General features: G+C 39.0%; 1 long non-coding RNA gene across 1 annotated transcript; it reads right to left on the bottom strand.

Moving 5' to 3' along the window:
* Nucleotides 1-7124: 7124 nt before the first annotated feature.
* LOC138759779 (uncharacterized) lies at nucleotides 7125-8685 on the bottom strand. Its single transcript, XR_011355080.1, has 2 exons — nucleotides 8553-8685; nucleotides 7125-7349 (listed from the first exon to the last, which is right to left on the bottom strand). It is a non-coding gene; the product is annotated as an uncharacterized lncRNA (long non-coding RNA).
* Between the last annotated feature and the right edge of the window lie 660 nt (nucleotides 8686-9345).

Here is a 9345-nt window from a genome sequence, read left to right as displayed (position 1 = left end):
TACCAGCCCCCCCACATCTCCATCGGGCACACAAAACTCAAAACGGTCAACCAGTTTACCTATCTCGGCTGCACCATTTCATCAGATGCAAGGATCGACAATGAGATAGACAACAGACTCGCCAAGTCAAATAGCGCCTTTGGAAGACTACACAAAAGAGTCTGGAAAAACAACCAACTGAAAAACCTCACAAAGATAAGCGTATACAGAGCCGTTGTCATACCCACACTCCTGTTCGGCTCCGAATCATGGGTCCTCTACCGGCACCACCTACGGCTCCTAGAATGCTTCCACCAGCGTTGTCTCCGCTCCATCCTCAACATCCATTGGAGCGCTTACATCCCTAACGTCGAAGTACTCGAGATGGCAGAGGTCGACAGCATCGAGTCCACGCTGCTGAAGATCCAGCTGCGCTGGATGGGTCACGTCTCCAGAATGGAGGACCATCGCCTTCCCAAGATCGTGTTATATGGCGAGCTCTCCACTGGCCACCGTGACAGAGGTGCACCAAAGAAAAGGTACAAGGACTGCCTAAAGAAATCTCTTGGTGCCTGCCACATTGACCACTGCCAGTGGGCTGATATCGCCTCAAACCGTGCATCTTGGCGCCTCACAGTTTGGCGGGCAGCAACCTCCTTTGAAGAAGACCGCAGAGCCTACCTCACTGACAAAAGGCAAAGGAGGAAAAACCCAACACCCAACCCCAACCAACCAATTTTCCCCTGCAACCGCTGCAATCGTGTCTGCCTGTCCCGCATCGGACTTGTCAGCCACAAACGAGCCTGCAGCTGACGTGGACTTTTTACCCCCTCCATAAATCTTCGTCCGCGAAGCCAAGCCAAAGAAGATCCTCGGTTTCCCCCCTCTCCATAAAAATTTCCTTATTATTTTCTTTAACTCTTTGAAGAATTTTTCTGTCAGTTGTATTGTCAATGCCTGAAATAAGTATAATATCCTTGGAAAAATGTTCATTTTAATACAGTTTATCCTTCCTATCAGAGTTAGTGGTAGATCTTTCCAATGCTCTAAATCGTCCTGTAATTTTTTCATTAGTGGATTATAATTGAGTTTATATAATTGGCCTAGATTTTTGTTTATTTGTACACCTAGGTATCTTATTGCCTGCATTTGCCATCTGAATGGAGATTCCTTCTTAAATTTTGAGAAATCCGCATTATTCATAGGCATTGCTTCACTTTTATTTACGTTTATCTTGTAACCCAACACTTCTCCATATTCCTTCAATTTCTTATATAATTCTTTTATTGATAGTTCTGGTTTTGTTCAGTACACTATAACATCATCCGCAAATAGACTGATTTTATATTCCCTGTCTTTTATTTTTATTCCTTTTATATTATTATCTATTCTTATCAATTCCGCTAGTGGTTCTACAGCTAGCGCAAACAATAAAGGTGATAGTGGGCATCCCTGCCGCGTTGACCTGCTTAAGTTAAATTGCTTTGATACATGTCCATTTACTGTCACTTTCGCTAATGGCCCCTTATATAATGCTTTAATCCAATTAATATACTTCTCCGGTAAACTGAATTTTTGCAATACTTTGAACAAATAATTCCATTCTACTCTGTCGAAGGCCTTCTCTGCGTCTAAAGCAACTGCTACTGCAGGTGCTTTATTTCCTTCTACTGCATGAATTAAGTTAATAAATTTATAAATATTGTCTGTTGTGCATCTTTTTTTGATAAATCCAGTTTGGTCTAAATTTACCATTTTCGGTACCTGCTCTGCTAATCTGTTTGCTAATAGTTTAGCTATTATCTTATAATCTGTGTTTAGCAAAGATATTGGTCTATATGATGCTGGTGAGAGTGGATCTTTCCCTTGTTTTAGTATTACTGTAATTATTGCTGTTTTACATGAATCTGGTAAGCTTTGTGTTTCATCAATCTGGTTGATTACATCCAGGAGGGGCGGAATTAATAAGTCTTTAAATGTTTTGTAGAATTCTATTGGAAATCCATCCTCTCCTGGTGTCTTATTATTTGGTAATTTTTTTATTATCTCTTGTATTTCTACTGTTCCAAATGGTTCTGTTAATTTATTTTGTTCCTCTATTTGTAGTTTTGGTAGTTCAATTTTAGTCAAAAATTCATCTATTTTCTCTTCTTTCCCTTCGTTTTCAGTTCGGTATAATTGTTCATAGAATTCTCTGAAGTTTTCCTTAATTTCTTTTGGATTATATGTAATTTGTTTGTCTTTTTTCCTTGATGCCAATACCATTTTCTTAGCTTGTTCTGTCTTAAGCTGCCATGCTAGGATTTTGTGCGTTTTTTCACCTAATATTTCTGTTTTGTCTTCATTATACTCTTCTCTACCTTATATGTTTGTAATGTTTCATATTTTATTTTTTTATCCGCCAATTCTCTTCTATTAGTTGTATCTTCCTTCATTGCTAATTTTTTTTCTATGTTTACTATTTCCCTTTCCAACTCCTCTATTTCCTGATTATAGTCCTTCTTCATCTTGGTTACATAACTTATTATTTGCCCTCTAATGAATGCTTTCATTGCATCCCATAGTATAAACTTATCTTCCACTGATTCCGTATTTACTTCAAAATACATTTTTAATTGTTTTTCAATAAATTCTCTAAAATCTTGTTTTTAAGTAGCATGGGCTTTAATCTCCATCTATACATTCTTGGAGGGATGTCCTCTAGCTTTACTGTCAATATTAAGGGTGAATGGTCCGATAGTATTCTCGCTTTATATTCTGTTTTTCTTACTCTATCCTGCATACTAGCTGATAACAAAAATAGGTCTATTCTTGAGTATGTTTTATGTCTAGCCGAGTAATATGAATATTCCTTTTCTTTTGGGTTTTGTTTCCTCCATATATCCAAAAGTTTCATTTCTTGCATTGATTTAATTATAAATTTGGTTACTTTGTTCTTTCTGTTAATTTTTTTCCCCGTTTTATCCATATTTGGATCCAAATTCAGGTTGAAATCCCCTCCTATTAGTATGTTCCCTTGCGTATTAGCTACCTTCAAAAAGATATCTTGCATAAACTTTTGATCTTCTTCGTTAGGTGAATATACATTAAGTAGATTCCAAAACTCTGAATATATCTGACATTTTATCATAACATATCTCCCTGCTGGATCTATTATTTCCTCTTCTATTTTAAATGGCACATTTTTACTAATTAATATAGCCACTCCTCTTGCTTTTGAATTATACGATGCTGCTGTTACATGTCCTACCCAATCTCTCTTTAATTTCTTGTGCTCCAATTCAGTTAAGTGTGTTTCTTGGACAAATGCTATATCAATTTTTTCCTTTTTCAGTAAATTTAGTAGTTTCTTCCTTTTAATTTGGTTATGTATTCCATTAATATTTAAAGTCATATAGTTCAGCGTAGCCATTTTATACTTTGTTTATCTTCTCTTTCCGTTTTTCCATCATTACCTTTCCTCCTTTTCCATTTCTGTTTTCTTATTTTCAACTCTTTATAAGACAACATTCCTACAACATCCAACATTTTCCTTATTCTCCTATTTATATCTTCTTTATCCCCAATCTCCCCTTCCCCTCCTGAGTTGTCCTTTATCCCTTGTCGGACAACCACATCTCCCCTCTCCATTTGGGTTTGCGAATCCACTTGCAAGCGTCAACTGATTTTGCAGTGACCGCTATTTCCCCCCACCCAGCCCCCCCCAGAAAAGATTTCACTTTTCATATGTAACAAAGGTCACTCTTTTAATTCCCTCCTTATTCTCTCTATTCCATTACCTTCCCTTATTAATTCTTGTCTATACTATCTATATTTTCCTCTAAGTACAGATACATTCACGTATGCACATTGTATCTATTCACTCTTATACCACTTTACCCACATACATATCAATCGTGATCATTTTTACTCTCATTACCCGTCTTCATCCCTCAGTCTATTTTTGTAATTGTTCTGCAAATTTTCGTGCTTCTTCTGGGTCCGAGAATAGTCTGTTTTGTTGTCCTGGAATAAATATTTTCAATACTGCTGGATGCTTTAGTATAAATTTATACCCTTTCTTCCATAAAATCGCCTTTGCTGTATTGAACTCCTTTCTCTTCTTTAGGAGTTCAAAACTTATATCTGGATAAATGAAGATTTTTTGCCCTTTATACTCCAGTGGTTTGTTGCCCTCTCTTACTTTTTCCAATGTCTTCTCCAGTACCTTTTCTCTTGTAGTATATCTTAGGAATTTTGCTACAATAGATCTTGGTTTTTGTTGTGGTTGTGGTTTAGAGGCCAATGCTCTATGTGCCCTTTCTATTTCCATTTCTTGCTGTAGTTCTGGACATCCTAGGGTCTTAGGGATCCAATCTTTTATAAACTCCCTCATATTCTTGCCTTCTTCATCTTCCTTAAGGCCCACTATCTTTATGTTATTTCTTCTGTTATAATTTTCGATTATATCTATTTTTTGAGCTAACAGTTCTTGTGTCTCTATCACTTTTTTATTAGATTCCTCCAATTTCTTTTTTAAGTCTTCTACCTCCATTTCTGCTGCTACTGCCCGCTCTTCCATCTTGTCCATTTTCTTTCCCATTTCTGTTAAGGTCATATCTATTTTATTCATTTTCTCTTCTGTTTTGTTTATTCTTTTTCTTAAATCATTAAATTCCTGTGTTTGCCATTCTTTAAATGACTCCATGTATCCTTTAATAAGAGAAAGTACAACACTTATCTTGCCGTTCTCTTCTTCTTCTATTTCACTGTCCTCTTTTTCTTCCTCTTCTTCTTCCTCTGGGTTGGCCATCTGTTGTTTCTTTGTTGCCCTTTTCTTCTCTTCTTTCTTGTTTCCATTGTCTTCTGTGGTCTCTTCTTGCTGCAGGTGTTCTGCAGCTGTCGTTGCCGGCTGTGGAGATCGTCTCCCCAGCTGGTCCCCCCTCCCGTCGGTGTGTTTTTTTTCATGCGCGGTTGTGCACTTTTACTCGGCTCAGCGAGCCATTTTTGTAGTCCACTATCTACCGACCTGAGGGAGCGGGTTTCTCTCTCCACCGCGGGCCTCTTCGAACAGGTAAGGCCTTCACCTTCTTCCTCCGTTGTCTTCTCTTCCTCTCCTCTTACCGTTGCTTTCGATTTTTCTTTTTTTGTCGCCATCTTCTTTCCACCTTTATACTCACTTTTCTTTAACTTTTATTTCTGTGCCTTTGTGTTTTCCTTTGTTTTTCCCGACTTTTCTGGAGAGGGCTGGAGTTCACCGTCCGGCCACTACTCCATCACGTGACTCCCAAATAATAATAAACTTAAAGGACAACCTTGATGAGTACTCCGTTGAAGATTAAAACATATAAGGATAAATAAGGATTGAAGCAGTAGGTCATAAATATAATAATTTAATCCAAAAACATGGTCCAAAATTATGTTTTGTTTCAGGATCACATAAGAATTATGATTTTTAATGAAAGCCAGTCTGATCATCAGAAATAATTAATGTTAATATATTCTCCAGTCTTTAGGCCAACACTTAAGCCAAGCTCCTCATATCAATATTCAATAAAGAAATTGGCCTTTCCACTTTTTCACAAAAAACAAAATTAAAGCTTCATGAAAAGATGATTGAAGATTGCCCTGTTTAAATAAATCATTCAACACAAAACTTAATCGGGGCACAAGCAACTTAAAAAAAAGGTTTTAAAAAATTCCAACGGGTACCCATCAGGACCTGGAGATTTACCTGACTGCAATGAAGAAATAACAAAAAATTATTTCCTCTTGTGCTCCCCCAGGCTCATACCATTATTATGAGATATCAATGGAATATTTTATGTGGTCCAAAAAATCCATCATTTGGCTATTATTACTACTAGATTCAGAAGTATACAATCTCAAATAAAATTCTCTAAATGCATCATTTATTTTAGAACAATCTGTGGGACCATTTCTTGTTTCTCTCCAATGTTTTGATACCACTATGCACGCTTGCAAATGGAGTCATAAAGAGGTATGCAGCATGGAAAATAGCCCTGGGGCCCAATGTCCATGCTGTACAAGGTGTTGTCTTGAACTGGTCCCATTTGATTGTGATTGGACCCTATCCCTCTTCACCCTTCCTATCCTTGGACCAGTTCAGATGAACGTTTTAATGATGTGATTGTATCCAATCCTAAAACGTCCTCCGGCAGCTCATTCCTTCTATCCGGCACTCTCCATGCAGAAAGAAAGGTTGCCTTTGAGTCTCTTTTAAATCTTTCCCACCTCCCACCTTCGTTTTGATTCATGACCTGGTCATGTGACCCATTCAGGCAAAGTGTGGAACTCTCAGTGATCAATCATTTCAATTCCACAACCCTCTCCCAGGCTGACATGTCTGTCATGTCTTCTTGCACTGCCAAACCGAGGCAATCAGAAATTGAAGGAATAACATCTAATATTCCATCTGGGCACTCTCCAACCAGATTGTATTAACGGCAACCTCCAGTTTCCATTAACACACTCTCTCAGACTCTCTCTTTCCGTATCCCCCTCTCCTCTTTCCACCAACTCTCCACCCCCTTCCCTCTCTATTCAGTGAGCTATAGAACAATTCAGCACAGTACAGGTCCATCAGCCCTCGATGCTGTGCTAACCCCTATAATCCTTCCTAAAAAAGAAAAATAAGGATTGCACCCTCCCTACCCTGTAACCCTCTATTTTTCTTTCATCCATGTGACCTACAACCCCAAGTTCATTTTGAATGGTGAGAGTAAACTGGAAACCCCAGGGAAAACCCATGCAGGCAGTGCAGGATTTGAACCCCGGTCCCAATCACTGGTGCTGAAGAGGCGTTGTGCTAACAGCTCCGCCAACACTGCTGCTTCTTGTAGATGTCCTTCATGGATACATGGCAGTGATAAAAATGGAGGGTTATGCATTAGGGAAATTTTGGGCACTTGTTAGAGTTGGCACAACACTGTGGGCCGAAGGGCCTGCAGTGTGCTGTAGATTTCTATGTTCCATGTTCTTCATCGATCAGCCCATTTCTGAGAATAACAAAAATAACAGAAACTATTTTCCAAAGCAATTCAAATTCTTCCTTTATTCCCCATCACAAGAGATACAGATCTGGTCAAAAATAAAGGCAGGTGCATTCATACTTAGGACAACAAATTTCTCTGTGGATCTAAGCCTTTCAATTCAAATATATTTTATTCCACTTGTTCAGGCATAAATATGGAACAGATTCATGCAGAAAAGTTCCCTTCAGGGCTGCCATTTCATTCAGAAGATTTACAGAGAGAGATAGCAGTGTATTAATTGAACCAAAACTTCTTGATGGTATCGTGAACTCCAAGTGAAAACCTTCCATTGCTTGGAGCGATATCACGTCCAGACACTTGTCACTGCAATTCTGTCTGATGTGAAGCAAAAGATATTCATTTTGAGTTGTTTGATTGGCATTGTAACATGTGTATTGCATCTAACATTAATCTGTCAAAGTCCTGAAATGAAATTGACAAATCTCATTGTGATTTATCAGGAGATTAAAAAAATATTGTGGATACTTAAAGTTGAATTTACTTTGAAACTATTTGATGGCTTACTAGTAAAGGCATTGAAAACTACTCTAATTTTATCATCGTTCAGCACAGAAACAGGCCCTTTGGCCCATTAAGTCTATGCTAACCATCTGGTTAATTTACCCTAACCCCATTCGCAACATTCTACACCTTGCCGATTTATTTGCAGGGATTGTGTCTGTTTCATGTTGTACCTGTTTCAAACAGGCATCAATCCAAAAAGAGTGTGATAACTTGTCACAACGACTATCGAGAAGTAGCACTTACATCAATAATGAAGAAATGTTTAGAAAGGCTGTTGATGAAGCAGATCAGCTCCTGTCTGAGTGGTGACATGGATCCATTCCAGTTCGCCTATTATAGGAACAGGTCTATGGCGGATGCCATCTCACTATCTCCATGACTGTGTGGCTTGGTACAACAATAACACCATCTGCAAATTTGCCGATGGTCCCACGGTGGTGGGTTGTATAAAGGAAGGGGATGAGTCAGCGGACAGGATGGAGATTGAAACTTGTCTGTATGGTGCACCAACAACAACCTTGCACTCAATGTCACCAAAACTAAGGAGCTGATTGTTGACTCCAGAGGTATTCAATCCAGTGATCATTGGGGGAGAGGGTGTGCAAATTTAGATTCTTGGGAGTCACTATCTTGTTGGATCTTTCCTGGACCGAACACACCAACGGCATCGTGAAGAAAGCACATTAGCACCTCTATTTCCTCAGGAGTTTGCGGAGGTTTGGTATGACCCCAGAAACATTGGGAAATTTCTACAGATATGTGGTGGAAAGTGTGCTGACTGGCTGCACCACGGTCTGGTATGGGTAGACCAATAAACCTGAATGTAAAGCCCTCTAAAAGGTAGTGGACACAGCCCAAGGCATCATAATCAAAACCCTCCCCACTGCTGAGTACATCTACAGAGAACACTGCCGTTGGAGGGCAGCAGCAGTCATCAAAGACCCTCACCACCCAACACACACTCTGTTCTTGCTTCTGACATCAGGAAAGAAGTGCAGGTGCCACAAGACTCACACCACCAGGCTCAGGAACAGCTGCCATCGCTCAGTGGTTAGAGCACTGGTCTTGTAAACCAGGGGTCTCCAGTTTGTTCCTCACTGTGGCTTCGCTTCTGTGAGATTGTTGGACAAAGTGGCCACTCTTTGTCTTCTTACTGTAGACAAAGTTAAAGAATTTCATACATGTGGAATTCCAAATGTAATATTATGTCACAATCAGACTCCTCAATTAGAAACGCAATCAGGAATTAATTTAAGGACTCTTACTTGTGCACTTTATTGATTTTCTTTGTTCTCCCTGTATTTCACAGTCAGACGTTTACATTATTATTTGTTTATAGTTCTTTTATTTGTTCACATGATACGCTGTGTACAGTTTATTTTTTATTAGTGGTAATTCTGCTGCGCCTGCAGGATAAAGGAATCTCGGGGTTCAATGTGATGTCATGTATGTACTCTGTAACGGGATAAACTAATAAAATATATGTTTAAAAGGGGGAATAAGATTAGGGAGTTTAGGCCACTTTTCACAAGTAAACATCACATTTCAAAAGCAGAAACTGAAACAATGAGGGAGAGAAAAAGAAAAAAGCTCCAGCAGTCAGTGCAAGGCTGCAGACTGAAGCGCCTGCTGAAGACCCCATTTCAAGAAGGGTTTTGGGTTCCGAGTTCAGCCCATTCGAAATCTCTGTAGTGGCTGGTTAATGTGTTTCTCTTGAAATAGGGGAAAAGAAGAAAGCTTTGCGGTAGCCTGGAAGAAGGCACGTTTCTTCAGTTGCTAATTGAACAAAATCAGTTTGCTTGTCCGA

This window comes from Narcine bancroftii, chromosome 4 (genome assembly GCF_036971445.1).
Source record: "Narcine bancroftii isolate sNarBan1 chromosome 4, sNarBan1.hap1, whole genome shotgun sequence".
NCBI lineage: Eukaryota > Metazoa > Chordata > Chondrichthyes > Torpediniformes > Narcinidae > Narcine > Narcine bancroftii.
This window is presented reverse-complemented; position numbering and strand designations above follow the sequence as displayed.